The sequence below is a fragment of the Ranitomeya imitator genome, chromosome 5 (assembly GCF_032444005.1).
Source record: "Ranitomeya imitator isolate aRanImi1 chromosome 5, aRanImi1.pri, whole genome shotgun sequence".
NCBI lineage: Eukaryota > Metazoa > Chordata > Amphibia > Anura > Dendrobatidae > Ranitomeya > Ranitomeya imitator.
The window spans coordinates 425,054,864-425,073,933 of NC_091286.1; the positions used below are offsets into that span (position 1 = coordinate 425,054,864).

General features: G+C 42.2%; 1 long non-coding RNA gene across 1 annotated transcript in view; it reads right to left on the reverse strand.

Annotated features, from left to right (window-relative positions):
- Nucleotides 1-13,842: 13,842 nt before the first annotated feature.
- Nucleotides 13,843-19,070, reverse strand: part of LOC138680787 (uncharacterized) — an 84,002-nt gene continuing 78,774 nt past the window's right edge. Inside the window, exon 3 of the long non-coding RNA XR_011321771.1 lies at nucleotides 13,843-13,880. This is a non-coding gene — a long non-coding RNA (uncharacterized lncRNA). The remainder of the gene's footprint in view (nucleotides 13,881-19,070) is intronic.

Here is a 19,070-nt window from a genome sequence, read left to right on the forward strand (position 1 = left end):
GAGATTGTCCACAAGCTGCTGGGTATTAATGGTACGTGTATTCCGATTAGTGTGGTAAGTGGGGGGGTCCCGGGTAAGGAGACAATTCTTGACAGAGAAGGAAAGCAGGTTGTGGTCCGAGAGCGGGAGAGAGGAGTTAGTAAAGTTGTGCAGTGAGTCGGGACGGGAAAAAACAAGGTCCAGAGTATTCCCATCCTCGTGCGTAGGAGAATTAGTAAACTGTGAGAGCCCGAATGAAGAAGTTAGAGAAAGAAGATGAGAGGCAGCTTGGGAGAGGAGATCATTGATGGGGATGTTAAAGTCTCCCATGATGAGGGTGGGAATGTCACAGGATAGAAAGTGAGTAAGCCAGGTGGCAAAGTGGTCTAGAAACTGGCGGGAGGAGCCTGGAGGGCGATAAACAACCACCACTCACAAGGAGAAGGGCTTATAGAGTCTGATGGCGTGGACTTCAAAGGGAGGAAATGTGAGTGAGGGAACCGGGGGGATGACCTGGAAAGCACATTGTGATGAAAGGAGCAAACCAACACCTCCACCCTGTCTATTCTCAGGTCTGGTGGTATGTGAAAATTTCAGCCCACCAAACGAGAGTGCGGCGGCGGTGGTGTCTGAATGCTGGATCCAGGATTCTGTAATAGCCAGAAGGTTAAGGGAATTAGAGAGGAAAAGATTGTGAATGTAAGTTAGTTTGTTACACACAGACCGTGCATTCCAGAGAGCACAGTGGAAAGTGATAGAAGGCATGCACTGAATGTTAATAAGATTGGCAGGGTTTCTATATGTAGCTGGAGGAGAGTAATGTATGCTGGTGGAGGGAGGGCCAGGGTTTGGGGAGATGTCACCTGCAACTAGTAGAAGGAGAAAAAACAGAAAGAGCAGGTGGTGGGATGATTTGTATGAACGTTTTGAATACTGCATGGCGGTAGTGGCTGGTTTGGAGTGGGTAAGAAATGTCAGTAGAGCCTCAGAGTTATACATGGGAGAGGGGAGAAGGGAGGGGTGGATATAGAGAGAGTGCCCAGAATGTGTTAAAGGGCGGGCGAGTTGTGAGAAAGCAGAAGTTAAAACAAATAAGAAGCAGATTGATATGATCAATGCATAATGTAGTATGACTGACCAAGAAGCATGATTGTTTGAAAAACTTAGGCACCTTACCTGTCTCCTGCCCTGTCCAACTGCCATTTTCTAACTGCCAAGCACTTTAAACTGTTGCACTTAAAATCTGTTGCACACGCGAACCCGCACTCGTTCTATCCCAGCCAGACTAAATATATATGAAATGGAGTGACTGCTAGCATCAGGAACCAAATATAAAATGCTCCATATATAAATAGTCCCATAAGATGCTTCATATATTATTGGCCCCATATACTGCTCCATATGTAATTGGCCCCAAATACTGCTCCATATTGAATTGGCCCCATAAGATGCTCCATATTAAATTGGCCCCATATAATGCTCCCTATATTATTGGCCCCATAAGATACTCCCTATAGAATTAGCCCCAAATATTAAAAAAAAAATGAAATACTCACCTCTCGTTGCTTGACGCTGCTCTGCTCTGGACTCCTCACCGTTGGCGTTTTCCTGCTCTCTGTGCTGAACATCACAGTCAGAGAATGGAAGAAGCTGCAGCGCTAAAACCGGGAGAGGTAAGTATCGCAAGTGGCGAGGCCCGGAGCAGACGGGGGTCCACTCGCGGGGGGCCAGCACAGTAGCGTGTCAGTGTCCCCGACGGCGAGTGGGCCCCCTGCCTGCTCAGGGGCCCCGGCACTTGCCCGGGTGCGCTGGGTGCTGACGCCGGCCCTGTTCATGCGTCTGTTGGGGTTCAAAGGTGGGCATTGGATAAACTACCTGTTTAAATAGAAACTGCCAGGTGGGTAACTAAAAATTAATACAAATATAGGTCCAGCTATATGGTGCTATAGATAAATTTACTATCCACTTTACAATATCTTGTATGGCTTTACCACAGTACAGTGTATATCACCATGTAGCTCCACAGGAAGGAATTATTTAGTACTTGGTCTATGTTAGGTACATACAGTAAATATAGACTCGGGCAGATTTCAAAGTAATCCAATTAATTTAGATTTCTTTTTTGACTAAGGAATGAAACCAGAGAATCTAGAGGAAGCCACAGGAATATGGAAAGAACATTCAAGATGTCTGCAAATTTAAATCCACAACGCAGCAAAAAACACAGTGTTATACCAGTTACAATATTTTTAACACTCATACTTAAAAAAAATGGATACCTGCTCATATTCACAGTTCTTATACTGTCAATACTTGCATTTTATATTTAAAAATATCTGCAAAGAGTGTCTATGAAATCAACTTAGTAACTTCCTCTCAAATATTTCCTTCACTTTTCACTTGTCAGCCTAGTGATCTATAAGCCTATTGGCATTACTTGAAGTTTTGTAGGTCTAATGTAAAATCTCCAAAATAAATGAAGCAAAGCACACCATAGGAAAGTACAGTACAGAGCAAAAGTTTGGACACACCTCATTTAAAGATTTTTCTGTATTTTCATGACTATGAAAATTGTAAATTCACACTGAAGGCATCAAAACTATGGATTAACACATGTGGAATTATATACATAACAAAAAAGTGTGAAACAACTGAAAATATGTCTTATATTCTAGGTTCTTCAAAGTAGCCACCTTTTGCTTTGATGACTGCTTTGCACACTATTGGCATTCTCCTGATAAGCTTCAAGAGGTAGTCACCGGAAATGGTCTTCCAACAATCTTGAAGGAGTTCTCAGAGATGCTTAGCACTTGTTGGCCTTTTGCCTTCACTCTGCGGTCCAGCTCACCCCAAACCATCTCGATTGGGTACAGGTCTGGTGACTGTGGAGGCCAGGTCATTTGGCGTAGCACCCCATCACTCTCCTTCTTGGTCAAATAGCCCTTACACAGCCTGGGGGTGTGTTTTGGGTCATTGTCCTGTTGAAAAATAAATGATGGTCCAACTAAATGCAAACCGGATGGAATAGCATGACGCTGCAAGATGCTGTGGTATCCATGCTGGTTCAGTATGCCTTCAATTTTGAATAAATCGCCAACAGTGTCACCAGCAAAGAACCCCCACACCATCACACCTCCTCCTCCATGCTTCACAGTGGGAACCAGGCATGTAGAGTCCATCCGTTCACCTTTTCTGCGTCGCACAAAGACACAGTGGTTGGAACCAAAGATCTCAAATTTGGACTCATCAGACCAAAGCACAGATTTCCACTGGTCTAATGTCCATTCCTTGTGTTCTTTAGCCCAAACAAGTCTCTTCTGCTTGTTGCCTGTCCTTAGCAGTGGTTTCCTAGCAGCTATTTTACCATGAAGGCCTGCTGCACAAAGTCTCCTTTTAACAGTTGTTGTAGAGATGTGTCTGCTACTAGAACTCTGTGTGGCATTGATCTGGTCTCTAATCTGCGCTGCTGTTAACCTGCGATTTCTGAAGCTGGTGACTCGGATAAAATTATTCTCAGAAGCAGAGGTGTCTCTTGGTCTTCCTTTCCTGGGGCGGTCCTCATGTGAGCCAGTTTCTTTGTAGCGCTTGATGGTTTTTGCAACTGCACTTGGGGACACTTTCAAAGTTTTCCCAATTTGTTGGACTGACTGACCTTCATTTCTTAAAGTAATGATGGCCACTCATTTTTCTTTACTTAGCTGCTTTTTTCTTACCATAATACAAATTCTAACAGTCTATTCAGTAGGACTATCAGCTGTGTATCCACCAGACTTCTGCACAACACAACTGATGGTCCCAACCCCATTTATATGGCAAGAAATCCCACTTATTAACCCTGCTGTTCTGTTCGCATTTGCTATACACTTGTACTGTTCCCAAGTCAATATGACCCGACTTATTAATTCTTGATTTTTAGCTACTCTAAGTGTTTTATTTGAATACTTTTTTCATTATTATACTGTATATGAACATGGTTGATCATAAACAAATGAAAAATTTAAATTTAAACTTAATAATTTATTTTTTTTCATAAAAAGGTTACACAGGCTTTTTACAATTATCTTTGATTGTTGGCATTCTGCACACAAATTACAAAGAAGCTTTACATTACTATTACTAAAACATGAAATTTAACTTTTTGAAAGCAATATTTCTAAATCAACAAATGAAAAATCATAAAAACTTCAACCTTTTTACAAAGAAAAAAGAAAAACTGAACATGTTCATGCGTTTTTACACTGAACACAATAATAAGACACATGTCCTTTACACAGATATTTTGAACATCCAGCACATGTCAGATTAGTCTTATTGTCACAGGAAGATGGACAGAAGCTACATCTCTTCCTTTTTTTGCTGGTAGCTGTGCTGCTGGTAGCTGTGCTGGTGGAGGCCGTGGATGTGGAGTCTCTTTCTTGAGCATGCTGGACACTTTTTACAATGGCTGTTGCTCCTTCACTTCTGGGGTCACTTTTCTGCTCTCAATATATGGCCTAACCAGGGATTTGCCCAATTCCTCAAGAAATAATCTTCTTTTATGCAGCTTATTACGGTTCCAATCGGGGTCGATTTCTCTCCATAAGACAAATGCATTGTATGCAGAAACGTCCAGTATGTTATAAATTAAAATAAAAGGCCGATTGGTTTTGCGTTTGCATGTATATGTTGATATTGCTTGGTCTAAAGTATCAACTGCTCCCTTTGTGGCATTATAATCCAAAATAATGTCAGGCTTTCTGTCTTCTCTATCACAGCATTGTCATGGTGCATTGTGCTCATTAGAATTACCTAAATTTGGAAAAGAAAAGAATAGTTGTAAAGATATGTATTCACAGCGTCAGTCAATAGACATTTTAGAAACATTCTTATCCAAGTTTTGAAAAAAAGAATACCTGTAAAGATGTGTATTCACAGCTCAGTGCTCTCTCTCTCTCTCACAGATTCCAGTGTCTCTTTCACAGGACTTAGCTTCAGGGTGTAAAGCTACCGTCACACTCAGCGACGCTGCAGCGATACCGACAACGATGTCGATCGCTGCAGCGTCGCTGTTTGGTCCCTGGAGAGCTGTCACACAGACAGCTCTCCAGCGACCAACGATCCCGAGGTCCCCGGGTAACCAGGGTAAACATCGGGTTACTAAGCGTAGGGCCGCGCTTAGTAACCCGATGTTTACCCTGGTTACCAGCGTAAAAGTAAAAAAAACAAACACTACATACTTACCTTCAGCTGTCTGTCCCCGGCGCTCTGCTTCTCTGCACTCCTCCTGCACTGACTGTGAGCACAGCGGCCGGAAAGCAGAGCGGTGACGTCACCGCTCTGCTTTCCGGCTGACCGACGCTCACAGCCAGAGCAGGAGGAGTGCAGAGAAGCTGAGCATCGGGGACAGACAGCGGTAGGTAAGTATGTAGTGTTTTTTTTTTTACTTTTACGCTGGTAACCAGGGTAAACATCGGGTGACTAAGCGCGGCCCTGCGCTTAGTAACCCGATGTTTACCCTAGTTACCAGTGAAGACATCGCTGGATCGGTGTCACACACGCCGATCCAGCGATGTCTGCAGGGAGTCCAGCAACGAAATAAAGTTCTGGACTTTACTCAGCGACCAACGATCTCCCAGCAGGGGCCTGATCGTTGGTCGCTGTCACACATAGCGATTTCCTTAACGATATCGTTGCTACGTCACAAAAAGCAACGATATCGTTAACGATATCATTATGTGTGAAGGTACCTTAAGTCAAATGACTGGTGTCCAATTTATAAGACAACAGTGTCTTCTCTCACAAACTGAAAATGTATTTGACTAAATAAATACTTTATTACTGATGACGGTGAAACCCCCAGCCTTTGAATGATAGACAACCAGTCTCCTCTCTCACAAACAGCAAATGGATAATACTAGATAATTACTTGTTTACTGATAAGAACAGTGAAACCACCACCATTTTCAGATGAAGTACACATAAAATAACATAACTTTTGCAGTCAGAAATAATCAGAGACCTGTAGAACAGTATAAAATGCTATCGGGTCATATTGTCCCGAACAGTACAAGTGTAACAATCAGCGTGTAGCAAAAAGTAAACAAAAAAAACAAAACAAAAACAAAAAAAATATATTGAGCTCCACAAATGAGGAGAAGTCAAGATACCACTAGTTTCAAATCCTCATATAAAAAAATCTACAGGGTCTCAAAAATCATCGAACAGTAACAGCAGGGTTAAACCTGACAGGGCACACCTGTGAAGTGAAAACGATTTCCGTTGACTACCTCTTGAAGCTCATCAAGCGAATGCCAAGAGTCTGCAAAGCAGTCATCAAAGCAAAAGGTGGCTACTTTGAAGAACCTAGCATATAAGACATATTTTCAGTTGTTTCACACTTTTTTATCAGTTGTTTCACACTTTTTTTGTTAAGTATATAATTCCACATGTGTTAGTTCATAGTTTTGATGCCTTCTGTGTGAATTTACAATTTCCATAGTCATGAAAATACAGAAAAATCTTTAAATGAGAAGGTGTGTCCAAACTTTTGCTCTGTACTGTATGTAATGTGAAAAAAATTTAGGCAGGTGTCTAAAAAATGCTGAAAAGTGAGAATGCTTTCAAAAACAGAAATGTTAGGGTGCTTCCAAATTGCGTTTTGCCACACATTCAATGGTCCTGTTACATTTCTGCCTTGTCACTTGCTGTGTTTGCTTCCATTTCTACCTACTCACCAGCTGGCTTGGATGGTGCTTTTGCTTCCGCTTCCGCCTTCTCAAATGCTACTTCGACTTCCTTCTCAGTTTTCCTTTGCGCAAAGGTGGCTTGTACCATAGTAGCCTTAGCTTCTGCATGTGTCCTTATAAGCTACTCACTGAGAGTTATAGATTTCGAAGAACGTAACTTTGATGATCGCTTAGACTGCTTGGTGGACCCAGAAATGTGAGATGACATTACAATTATTTGTGCAATACTTACCTTTGTCTTGGACTTAATATCACATACTTTGCAGTCTGGCTCAGAATTTACAGTAGTTGATGGAAACTTTGCAGTTCTTCAAGAGAATCATGTGTATTTAGTTTTTTCAGAGTTACAACAAATTCCCTACTTTTCCTTCTATAAAGGTCATAATCTGCACACAGTTGCCCTAGAGCTCCTTTTACTAGTAGTTCATAAGAAGAAGGCTGAGAGATGATTTTGATGTGACTCAGCAATTTTTGCCATAAGTCTGATACATTACAAGAAAGTTCATGTTTAACTTTTTCAAAGTTTTCAAAGTTTTCTTTAACATTCCAGGTGAGCTTGGTGGAGCTTTTAGCCATCTCACAGGGCTGTGGTTTAAACTCTGCACATTCTTCATCTGATTGTGGATCTTAAATAGACCTTGGAGTCTTTCCCGAAGCCATTGTATTTCACAGAAATTGATCTGTATAGTGATTTGAGCTGCTGGATTGTAGCAGGGTGTATGCTGAGGGAGACGGTGCTGTGATGTTATAGACACACACTGATGATTGCTTATATGCTGGGAGCAGACATTCTGATGTCTGGGCTGTATTTATATAGAAGCTGCAATCAGGCTTTATATTTCTTTTTTTTTTTTTAACTCTGTATATTAAATGCATAGTAGTACATACAGGCAATTATATCCAACAAAAACCATGAATTTAACACTTAACCCCCCCCCAAAAAAAAAGGAAAAGACAACCCCTCCCATCTCCACCGAGTGCAAACTAAACTCTCGAGACACCGTTTCTTAGCTGTCTCTATGTATCAGTACTCACACAGAGTTATATCAGATAGCTTGAACTTGACTGCAGAGGCATGTATGAAGAAAGCTTATTTTCTTTTTGTAGTTATGCACAACCACAGTCACTGTAGCTGTAACAGCTACAGTAGGTAAAATACAATACATTTCTTAACCAGAGCTGCATGGTGCCATCCCCACAATGAGGAAGAAGAAGAAGGGATTATTAATGACATCAGAACTAGGAAGGCAGACAGGGAGAGAGGGAGGACAAACTTTTAAAAGGCAAATCTATTGCATAGCAATGTAACAGCAACAATACATGTTTTCAAAGTCATGGCACATAACAACAGCCACACTCTGCTACAAAGGTGAAATTGTCAGATTCTATGATAAAAATAAAGTAGGCAAATACCCTGCAGTAAATAAATAAACAGCAATGAAAATTATAATGGGTAAAGGTTAATATAATTTTGATCAAAAATGTAATAGCTTTCCCATCATCACATGGTGACTGTCACGACTCTGTTGTCAGGTGACACATGAGCAGGGCTCCTTCCCTGTCCCTAACGCTAGGGGCACCTTAAATCACCCTGTTCCCCTGATTACTACTGATGGTGAAGATTCTGGGGCCTCATACCTTGCCTTAGCTCCTGAATACACACTCAGGCAGAGAGAATAGGGGAGTAGTAGTGTACTGTAATACACCAACCAGACTAACAAGGTAATACAAACAGGGATAAAGGAAAATGCAAATCATAAAAAGATACACACACAAACAACAGAGGTAAACACCATGGAGTGGAGGATGGGGTTAAACTAAAGTAGGAAAAGAAAGGGAATTATCACACACTCAAAACCTAGCAACAGTCACAGATTAATCCACCAAACGCCTTCTCCAACAACATGCAGCAAAAGCTAGCTCTGACAAAATGGGCTAGCCAGGACCCAGTTTATATAGGGTATGAGAGTGGCTAATGGTGCACAGCTGAGAGTCTTAATGCAGGAAAGCTTTCAGGATCTCTCAACTGAGCAGATTAACCCCTGCACTGCTAAGATAAACTTAAAATGAAGGTGCTTCTAATCAATGCAGGAGTAAGAGAAATCTGATGCTGTGGTCTTCTGGCTCTTCTCTGTCGTGGTAAACCTTTGACAGTATTCCCACTTCTACGAGAGACCTTTGGAACCTCAGAATCGGGTTTATCAGGGTGTGTCACGTGAAAAGACCGGATCAACCTGGCTGCACGGATGTCAGATGCTGGAACCCACACCCATTCATCATGGCTATATTCCTTCCAGTGTACCAGATATTTAAGCGACTGACAAACTATGCAAGAATCAATGATTTGAAATTCCAAATTTCCATCCACAATGATTGGAGATGACAGTAGCAATGATGGCACAGATAACACAGTGTATGTTTTGAGAAGAGATCGATGAAACAAATTCTCGATCCTAAAAGTGTGCTACAAAGCAAGGCGTGATGCTACAGGATTGACTACGGTCACAATCTGGGACCCAGTTTCCAAGGGGGAACCTTCAACTTAATGTTCCTTGAGGACTACCAGACCAATTCACCAACACACAGGTCTGGACCCACAAAACGTCTCCAATCAGTCACACTCTTATATTTGGACCCCATCTTCTTAAATTTATCAATAATCCATTGCCACACAGATATAATTGATGATGAAAATCGTTATTCTTCAGGTATTCCTGAAGAGTGATTCCTATTATCCCCTTCATCCCAAAGCCTGTTTTCATCTTTCTGACCAGGCCAATTTTTGCAATTCTGACCAGTGTCACTTTATGAGTTCATAACTCTGGAATGCTTCAATGGATCCCACTGATTCTGAGAATGTTTTCTCGTGACTTATTGTACTTTATGATAGTGGTAAAATTTATTTGATATGACTTGTGTTTAATTGTGAAAAAAATGGAACTTTGGCGAAAATTTTAAAAATTTTGCAATTTTCAAACTTTTAATTTTTATGCTCTTAAATCAGAGAGTCATATCATAATAGTCAATATTTTAGTTAGTATAACATTTTTGAAACATATTTTTTTGTTAGGAAGTTATAAGTTTTAAAAGTTGACCAGTGATTTCTCATTTTTACAACAAAATTTGCAAAACCATTTTTTTTAGGGACCATCTCACATTTGAAGTGACTAAGGGGCCTATATGACAGAAAATACCCCAAACTGGCACCATTCTAAAACCTGCACCCCTCAAGGTGCTCAAAACCACATTCAAGAAATTTATTAACCCTTCAGGTGCTTCTCAGGAATTTTTGGAATGTGGAAGGAAAAAATAAACGTTTGCTTTTCTTTCACAAAAATTTTCCTTTAGACCTATTTTTTTTACTTTCTCAAGGGTAACAGGAGAAAATGGACCATAGAATTTGTTGTGCAATTCTCCTGAGCATGCCGATACCCCATATGTGGGGGAAATGTGGAAGGGAAGGAGCGCCACTTTTTGAAAGAAGATTTGCTGGAATAAATAGCGGATGCCATGTCATGTTTGGAGAGCCCCTGATGTGCCTAAACTGTGGAAACCCCCCACAAGTTACAGCATTTTGGAACCTAGACCCATTAGGGAACGTATCCAGATGTGTATTGAGCATCTTGAACCCACAGGTGCTTCACAGAAGTTTATAACGTAGAGCCGTGAAAATAAAAAAAATTACATTTTTCCCCCCAAAATCTTTTTTAGCTCCATATTTTGCATTAAAGGTACCTTCACACATAACGATATCGTTAACGATATCGTTGCTTTTTGTGACGTAGCAACGATATCGTTAAGGAAATCGTTATGTGTGACAGCGACCAACGATCAGGCCCCTGCTGGGAGATCGTTGGTCGCTGAACAAAGTCCAGAACTTTATTTCGTCGCTGGATCTTCCGTGGACATCGCTGGATTGGCGAGTGTGACACCGATCCAGCGATGTCTTCACTGGTAACCAGGGTAAACATCGGGTTACTAAGCGCAGGGCCGCACTTAGTAACCCGATGTTTACCCTGGTTACCAGCGTAAAAGTAAAAAAAAAAAAACACTACATACTTACCTACCGCTGTCTGTCCTCCGGCGCTGTGCTCTGCACTCCTCCTGTACTGGCTGTGAGCGTCGGTCAGCCGGAAAGCAGAGCGGTGACGTCACCGCTCTGCTTTCCGGCCGCTGTGCTCACAGCCAGTACAGGAGGAGTGCAGAGAAGCAGAGCGCCGGGGACAGACAGCGGTAGGTAAGTATGTAGTGTTTTTTTTTTTTACTTTTACGCTGGTAACCAGGGTAAACATCGGGTTACTAAGCGCGGCCCTGCGCTTAGTAACCCGATGTTTACCCTGGTTACCCGGGGACTTCGGGATCGTTGGTCGCTGGAGAGCTGTCTGTGTGACAGCTCTCCAGCGACCAAACAGCGACGCTGCAGCGATCCGGATCGTTGTCGGTATCGCTGCAGCGTCGCTTAATGTGAAGGGGCCTTTAGAGTAACAGGAGAAATTGCTCTATACAATTTGTTGTGCAATTTCTCCTGAGTGTGCAGATACCCAATATGTGGAAGAAAACAACTGTTTGGGTGCACAGCGGGGCTTAGAAGGGAAGGAGCGCCATTTGACTTTTTGAATATAAAATTTGCTGGAATAATTAGCGGTTGCTATGTTGTGTTTGGAGAGCCCCATGATGTGCCTAAAAAGTCGAAACATCCAACAATTGACACAGTTTTGGAAACTAAAACCCTTAGGGAACTTATCTAGATGTGTATTGAGCACATTGAACCCACAGGTGCTTCAGAGAAGTTTATAACGTAGAGACATGGAAATACAAAAATCACATTTTTCTCAAATAAATATTTTTAGCTCCATATTTTGTATTTGCATAAAGGTAACAGGAGAAATTACTCTATACAATTTGTTGTGCAATTCTTCCTGAGTACGCCGATACCCCATATGTGGAGGAATACTACTGTTTGGGCGCATGGCAGAGCTTGGAAGGGAAGGAGCGCGTTTGACTTTTTGAATGCAAAATTTGATGGAATAATTAGGGAATGCCGTGTTGCATTTGGAGAGCCCCAGATGTGCTTAAACAGTGGTAAACCCTCCACAAATGACACCGTTTTGGAAACTAGACCCCTTTGGGACATTATTTGATGTGTATTGAGCACCCAGAACCCCCAGTTGCTTCACAGAAGTTTATAACGTTAAGCCGTGAAAATATAAAAAAATCAAATTTTTCCCACAAAAATATTTTTTAGTTATTTTCAGGGTAAAAGGAGATGGACCCTAAAGTTTGTTGTGCAATTTCTCCTGAGTTCACCCTATTTTGCCAATTAAACCTCTCAATGAATTCATTTAGGGGTGTAGTGATTATATTGATACCACAGGTGTGTCACAGACTTTTATACCATTGGGCTGTGAAGATAAAATAATTTATATTTTTGACACCAAGATTGAGTGTTAGCCCCAAGTTTTAAAAATGGCACCAAAATTTGTCCCCAATTTCTGCTGAATGTAGACATACCCCATATGTGGATGTACAGTACTATTTTGCCATATGGAGAGACTTGGGAGGGACGGAGTGCTACTTGCCTCCTGGAGCTTAGATTTACCTAGACTAGTTTGCGGGTTCCATATAAAGAGTCACTAAGTGCTAGAAAAGCAGAATCCCCCTTCAAGTGACCACATTTAGGAAATTATAACCCTTTGGGAATTTATCTACAGATGTAGTGACGATTTTGACTCCATGGATGTTTTCCAGAAACAGTCAGCAGTGGATCTTGCTGAGTGAAAATTGCAAACTGCCATTGTAGTGACCAGTATGCTGTAGTGATCAGTAAGATGCAGTCACAAGTATGTTATGCCCAGCCCGTGCTAATCAGTGCAGGAGTAGGAGAAATCAGACTCTATTGTCTTCTGACTCCTCTCTGTCATGATAAACCTGTGACAGTAACCCTATTTGGGGTGGTCCTAACCTCTAGTATTAAAACGTTAACCTATGTCTCAATGGTTTAATTGTAAATAGTGGTTGAGAAGGACAAAGGCCACGACCAGTGGTCACCCAGCAATGGAGAGTTATATAAATGTAATGTCTAGTTCAAAGAAAAGGGAGGCCACACCCTTATTTGATCGGAGTGCACAAACCTTAAATGAAAACCTGAAGAAATAAACTGAAGTATGTTAGTGTGCATGTAGCATGTAGGTTCACGTTCACACTGGCCACTAGAACAGCAGCAAGACACAAGGTAGTTATACTGCATCTGCAAGATCTCTCCCAGGTAAACATTTCAAAGTAGACTGGGGTTTCAAAATGGGATGTTCAAACTATTTAGAAGAAGAACCAACAAATGGGCCATGTTGAGAACTGTAGGTTCAGTGGTCAGAAAAGGATACTTAGTGCAACAGATGAAAGACATATCATGCTTCCTTCCCTTCAAAATTGGAAGATGTCTGGTAGCAACCAAAAGGACCTATCTACATCTATCTGTTTGGAGAAGTATCACCAAAGTTGGTCTTCAAGGAAAAATAGTAGCCAAAAAGCCATACCTTCAACATGGAAACAAGCTAAGCTACTCAGCTATGCAGAAAATCATAAGGCATTGGCGTGTAGAAAAATGGGAGAAAAGTGGTCTGTACTGATGAGTCAAAATATGAAATATTTGGCTGTTTAAAAAGGCATTTTTTTCCCCAATGACTGGAGAGCTGTGTATCTGCAGGCAACAGTGAAGATTGGTGGAGGGTCCTGCTCTCTCCTGGGCAGTGTACTTTTTTCAGTCATCTATAGGACCACACACCAGGATGTAGAAATCATAGAGACATGTTTGATTTCCTCTTATTCAGATCTATTTAGGTGGTTTTCAGGATACAAATTATCTATTTGTTTTAAAAGTTTATACCTCGAAAAAAGTGTCAGCCTATCTGAATAGAAAAAAAAATCAAACATGTTGATGATGTATGCTATTTCTACATCCTGGTGCAATTCAACAATACGAGTTCATATTTGGTCTCCTACCATATTAACTTTGCGGAAAATTCATCAGCTTCGTAAGCCAACATTTTTAATTGTGCATGATACAAGTTTAAATTCTTCATACAGTACTTCTGAGAGCTTTCTGTTCGGTACAACCTGTACCATGTTTTTGCATTTGTTCGGTAAATTCATTTTCATGCCATCTCCATGTTCCCATTCCTAGTACGATGGTGGGGAAGAGAGAAAAATGTGTTCAGGTCGGACTGTGCATGACATAACTGTATGTTATACTTGCCAACTCTCCTGGAACCATTGGGAAACTCCTGGAAAAAGTGAGTCCACCTGAAAGATTGGACCAATCTCCAAGACCCTGCCTAAACTTATAGAAATTTATATTTCAGAGGCTTCTGCGGCCCCTAGATGCACATTCAAGGTGAGTCAAAGATGCCATGGAGGGATATGTCTTGGAAAAAAATAATATAGCTATAAGCTATGAAATTCTGGAGTCGTGCTTTACCCACAACAGGCATTTTCCTGCCAGACAGATAATTTATGAAACTAACCGGCACAGGACTAATTGTCAATATTAGCATCATGTGAAAGCTAAGAGGAAGAGAAGAATTACAAACTGATTTGGGTGGAGTTAGAAATTGTAAATGAAAACATAAAAAGTACAAAATGATCGTTAGAGGGAATTAAGCAGAATAGGTCAGGAAATGTAAGCATAGCCACACCATACAAGTACACAAAATGTAAGCAGTTATAACTGAATACCGTATATGATATCCTTCCACAAATCAACACTTGCAGTGCACTGTAAGTTAAATAAGGAGCGACAACTGTGACATTAGATGTGCCGTGCATAAAGTTCAAGTCAACTGAGACTCCCAGTATCAGATATGAGGCGACCTCAAGAGGGCAAGATTTATATGTCAATATGGTGCTGTGCTTTAAAAGTTTCAAGAAGCATTCTATAATAATCAGAATAGAATTACATCTACAAATTAAACTTTTGTGCAATCTATATGGTACAAGACAATCAGCAAAATAATCCCTCTGGTGTATGCATTGTCCAAAATGTTGTGTAAGTTGAGTTTATAGTGAAAAATATTATAATAGGTAGATGAAAACTAGCGACACAGCCAGCGACGTTGGTTGCATCCGCCCAAGCACTGTACACAAAGTTCCTCCAGTGTACCCCTAACAATCTGCAGTATTCTGATGAAGGTCCGGATATAGGACCAAAAGGTTAAAAATATTCTGGATTAATGTTGTGGATTTATTGGAATGCATGAATAAATAATTATTCCCTTTATTCACTTCATCTATTTGACTGCCAAGTTGTCATCTACCTATTCTTATGGATTGGAACCCTACTTGGGCATCTACTCATCGTAATGTCATATACTATTACCTAATATTATAACAGAGCCTGAGAGAAAATGCAACCGATTTCCAGAGGGAAGCAAACTTGCTAACCATTTTGAGACTGGTGAGCGGGTGAAGATCATGGCTAGCAAAGCCCCGATTTGAATTTTTTGTCTGTGTACCCATACTTCATTGTCAATCACACCACCTCAATGGTTGTCAAGTGCTGCCTGTCAGGAAATAACTTTTTTTATTTGCAATTATATACTGAGAATTATTTCTCTTACAGATTCCTGGAAATCTAAAAACAGTCATTGATTAGAAACTGCCTATGTATCTAAGGTGAAGAATTGAATCTGAAGGAACATACCTTCACATGAAATCAATGGCATAGAGGAAGGACCCATAAAACTGTATGGACACCATACAACAATAAGCATGAAGGGAACCCATAACAACCTGAATCCTAAATAGGGCAATATCTTTTAGGCCTGATTGTAAGTGTTAGAAAAAGTTTGCGGCACTCACCATTGCGTTCATAGAAAGAGTCCTTTATTCCATTAAACGGTTACAGGACATTAAAGGGAATCTGTCACTTCATTTTGCCGCTATAAATTGCTGCCACCGCCATTAGGGGCTTAGCTACAGCATTCTGTAATGCTGTAGGTAAGCCCCCAATGTAACCTGAAAGATAAACAAGTTAGATTTTACTCACCCAGGGGCTGTCCTGGTCCGATTGGCGTCGCAGGTCCGGATACCATCTTCATGCGATGACGTCCTCTTCCTTGCTTCTGTGGCGGCACCTGCGTAGGCGTACTGATTTTCCCTGTTGAGGGCAGCATAAAGTACTGCATTGCGTAGGCGCTGGGCCTCTCTGACCTTTCCTGGCACATGCGCACTGCAGTAATTTGCTCTGTCCTCAACAGGGCAAATCAGTACGCCTGTGCAAGAGCCGCGACAGAAGCAAGAAAGAGGACGTCATTGCATGAAGATGGGAGGCGCCAGACCCGGACTTGCGACGTCCATTGGACCTGGACCGCACTGGACCGCCCCTTGGTGAGTATAATATAACTTGTTTTTCTTATCTTTCAGGTTACATTGGGGGCTTATCTACAGCATTACAGAATGCTATAGATAAACCTCTAATGGCGGTGGCCGCAGTTTATAGCGGCAAAATGAGGTGACAGATTCCCTTTAACTGTGGCGTGCAGGGTACGGAGGCATGCGGAGAGAGAGTGAAGTGGATGATGGCCGTATCGCCTGTCAACGCTTCAACGGGTCCAGGAGTACACTGAATCAAGAGTACACTGGTGCCACGTCCAACATTCTCTTTGGAATTTCTAATTGTAAGTGTTCATATACGGATTAAGGAAACAAAGGTTTCATAAACTCTAAGAACTATGTAAATGGAGATCATTTGGTTAAGTTTCATGCACATTTCCTCAGAAAATAGATGTCTACAACTCAGTGTGTTAATGTATGGTGCTCCCTGCAGATTACAGCAAGGAAATTTTCCCCAAAGACAGGCTATGAGGTATGCAACATTGCTATGCCAGACAAAATTCGCATGGCCAATCCATTAACACAGAGGTACAGTAGATCTCTACAATTCTATGATTGTCCTATAACAGATCTGTACAACAAATAGGTTGTATGCAATTATACTAGAGCCATGCGCATAAGCCCCTGCCCTGAAAATAAAAATGTAGTGGGTACCACAAATATATGTAATAAAGCGGTGCTACAAAGGCTATGAAAAATTGAAGATGCAAGGAATAAAAGGAAAGCTGCATATGAAATCAAAGTGCACACTCAATATTAAATACCATATTAAGTATAAGCCGACCCGAGTATTTGACGGGGTGTATGGCAGAGCAAGAAGGGACAACAGGCCAAGGGATGATTCCACAGATTTATTATCAAGAACGCTGGAACAACACATGCAGGTAGATCTACAGAGTCCACAATTAGTCCAACGGAACAGGTTCGGGGGCACCTCCCGATAATCCTTGTGCCAGGTAACAAAGCAATAGTCCACAATTAGTCCAATGGATCCCAAAACAATCTCACGAACAACGAGATATGTCCTCAGCTCAAGTCTCGCCCCGTTCGCTTCCGCAGTCACAGCTGGACGTGGGGTCTTGCCTCAGCTAAGAATCCCCACTCCTTCTCCTTCCAGGATCAACTCACATCTGATCTCAAAATAAGAATGGATTGTCTGAGCTCCTGGGATCCGCCCATGAAGGGGGGTAGGGGTCACACCTTCTATTCAATGGTTGGGTCCACCAGAAGATTCTAGACTGGTGGGCTCCAAGTAGTCTATGTAGTATGTACATTTGACTAGCCGCCTGCTGTGAGGAAGAATGGCTATTCCTCCACTAGTGATGTTGACAAAGCTTAATTACATTATAGCTTAGGGCTGCAAGTATTGGGGGAAGGAGACATATTGTTACAGGTGAACTCCCAGCACAAGAAAATACATAAATTACAGCTAATAGAAACCAGAGAACAGTTACATACATCAAATGGCATATTATTCAAATACAGGACAGGGCAAAAGTACATATCATGACAATCCCTTCCCCTCCCAATTTGTGTACGTACTAGGGACCTCTACAGGTCGCTGGTTAAGTACACACAGGCATGGCTGACCGGGCTCAGGGCTCCTCTTGCCTGGACAGTCCATCTGCATTTTGGTGTTGGCTGCCTCTTCTATACTGTATGGTAAAGTTATAGGGCTGCAGAGCCAGGCTCCATCGTAGTAAGCGTCCATTGTCCCCAGAGACTCTGTTCAGCCAGATGAGGGGATTGTGATCAGTAACCACAGTGAATTCTCGTCCATACATATACGGTCTTAGTTTCCTGAGGGCCCACACTACAGCCAGACATTCTTTTTCAACAGTTGCATAGGCCACTTCTCGGTCCAGCAATTTCCGGCTGAGGTAGGCAATGGGGTGCTCGTCCCCAGCTGCATTCATCTGGCTGAGTACAGCTCCCAGTCCATAAGCAGAGGCGTCCGTCTGCACAATGAATCTCCTCTTGTAGTCTGGAGCAGCCAGAACAGGGTCGCAGACCAGAGCGTCCTTCAGCCGGTTAAAAGCCTCATCACAGGCTGGGGTCCAGATCACCAGCCAGGGCATCATTTTCTTGGTCAGGTCGGTAAGAGGCTTGGCCACAGTGCTGAAATGAGAAACAAATTTTCGGTAATACCCGGCAGTGCCCAAAAAAGCCATAACTTGTTTCTTAGTTTGGGGTACAGACCAGTCTCTAATAGCCTGGATTTTGGCAGGCTCAGGACGGAGCTTCCCTCCTCCCACTCTATGCCCTAGGTACTGGACTTCACCCATCCCCAATTGGCATTTATCTGGTCGAATGGTTAGGCCTGCTGCAAGAAGCAGGTCAAGAATAACGGCTACTTGTTTCAGATATTCCTCCCACGTCTGGCTGAAGATGGCGATATCATCCAAGTAGGCACAAGCAAAGTCACCACATCCCTGGAGGATCTGGTCCACCATTCTCTGGAAGGTTGCAGGGGCAGTCTTCATTCCAAAGGGCATGTTTAGCAATTCATACAGACCAAATGGGGTTATAAAAGTGGACCGTTCTCTCCCTTCCTCCGTCAGAGGGATTTGCCAGTATCCCTTACTGAGATCCAAGGTAGTGACATATCGGGACCCAGCCAGGCGGTCTAGAAGTTCGTCAATACGGGGCATTGGGTAAGGATCACTGACGGTATGGTCGTTTAGTCGTCGATAGTCCACACAAAACCGAGTACTCCCATCCTTCTTGGGTACTAACACCACAGGAGAGGCCCAAGGGCTATGGGAGGCCTGGATTACTCCAAGCTGTAACATCTCCTTCAGTTCGTGCTGCATGGTGTGTCAAACAGATTCAGGTACCCGGTAAGGAGCCTGTTGTATGGGACGGATACCCTGAGTGTCCACATGATGTTGGGTGACGGTGGTTCGACCTGGTTGGGATGAGAAAGCAGCCTGTCTCTGTTGAAGCACTCCCAGCATCTGTTTTTTCTGTAAGGAATCC